The 1,683-nt window shown below is 37.3% G+C and overlaps 1 protein-coding gene across 1 annotated transcript in view; it reads left to right on the top strand.

The window, feature by feature from the left end:
• The window catches only part of LOC119426032, a 56,770-nt gene that overhangs the window by 1,015 nt on the left and 54,072 nt on the right, over positions 1 to 1,683 (top strand). The gene's annotated exons all lie outside the window — the stretch shown is intronic.

Raw genomic sequence — 1,683 nt, 5'->3', positions numbered from 1 at the left:
CCCCCCCCCCCCCGCCCACATTTTCCTTCTGTAATCACTGAAGACTGTTCCTGACCTTATGCATTAACCTTACTTTACCCCGAGTTTATATTTTATGTCAGTTCTGAATTCGATTTTGCCGCAGACGAATGGAAAAAACCGTCTCCTCCTCGGTCTCTGGGTGAATTGTGTCTTCTCTGTGAGTTTTACTGGTGCAGCATCTGCAGGTGGACTCCTCACTGGTCTTTAGTCCCACACAGCTGAGCAGGTTACATTTTACTGCTGATTTGTGGCTTCATAAAGCTACAATATAATCTGATGTCTGTCTGGTATTTCAGTCTCTCTGCAGGCTGAAGTCGTGCACGTTTGAAGGGGAACAAAACCTGCTGGTATTAACAACGACCGCTGAATTCAAACCACCACTCGTAACCAGAAAACATTATCTGCCGGTTTATTTGTTTATTTAGCTTTGGGAACCATTAAGAATCACTGTTCAACACTCAAGCTTTAGAAACATGAAACCTCCGGGGCGTTTTAATGTTTACTTTTAAAAAGAGCTGAGTTCTCTCATGCTCATATCAAGATCACGGTCCAGAGAGAATCCTTCTCGTCAGGCTTTCAGACGAGGAAAAACTCGGAGTCCACGTCATTTTTCAGCAAAGTTTTTATGATGCAAACATCTCAGAGCGGTTAGCATTGAATATTCTCCATGCTGGAGCTGGATTGAACCACGCTGAAAACTATGGATAGACGAATGAGCTCCTCTTGTCCCATTCAACAGATTTATTGCCTTTTTTAAATTTAATTTAATTAAAAATTTTAAGCCACAATAAACACAGAGATCAGATCAGTGAACTCTGGTGGTCTATGGAGGTATAATCCACTTTCTTCTGTCCAAACTGAATAAAAACAGCATTCAGTCCATAACGTTTCCTAAAACATTATTCACAGTTCTATGAAAATAAGCAGCAAACTTAAAAAAAAAAAAGTTTTATCATGCAGAAAAAGCTAGATTTAGATTTCATGTGTGACGAGAGATGACAGGAAGTAAATCTGAGTTTCATACATGCATATCATTTTTAAACACTTCTCCTTAATGCATGTGTCCAACTCAAGGCTCGGGGGCCCAACGTGGCCCTCGTCGACATCATATCTGGCCCCCAAGATGAAGATAAACTTTTATCACTTGAACTTTTTCAGTAAACTTTGAGTATGTGTGGAAAACACGACAGAGAACGTCAAATGAGACCAAACTTTTGTTAAGGAACCTGTGACCAAGAAAACATCTGACGAGTTCCTGAAATTGACCCTTAGTTTGAACCAAGTTTTTAACTGATGCCTCCTTTTGTAAGAAAGTTTGACTCCCGTTAATGCATTTAAACTTTTAATCTAGTGTCAGAGGTTTATTTAGTAAGTTTAGAACATTCGATTAGTGTTCACAATCAGTTTGAATAAAAAGTCTGACCCAAGCTGTGATTAAAATACAAGTTTACACACAAGTGTTTGTCATTAAAAGCAGAGAGTTTAAAAGTTAAAATAGCAAATTATTATGTTGATTTCTGTCAATAATGCACCAGTTAATCTCACACTGTTGTATAATGTGTTTATTTTATCTGATTTTTAGACAAAACTCACAGAAACATCTGCAGAAAACAGCTTATATATATATATGTATATATATATATATATATATATATATATATA

Source organism: Nematolebias whitei, chromosome 19 (genome assembly GCF_014905685.2).
Source record: "Nematolebias whitei isolate Nwh7 chromosome 19, NemWhi1, whole genome shotgun sequence".
Lineage (NCBI taxonomy): Eukaryota > Metazoa > Chordata > Actinopteri > Cyprinodontiformes > Rivulidae > Nematolebias > Nematolebias whitei.
The sequence above is the reverse complement of the archived record's forward strand: the minus strand, read 5'-3'. Positions and strand labels throughout refer to the sequence as shown.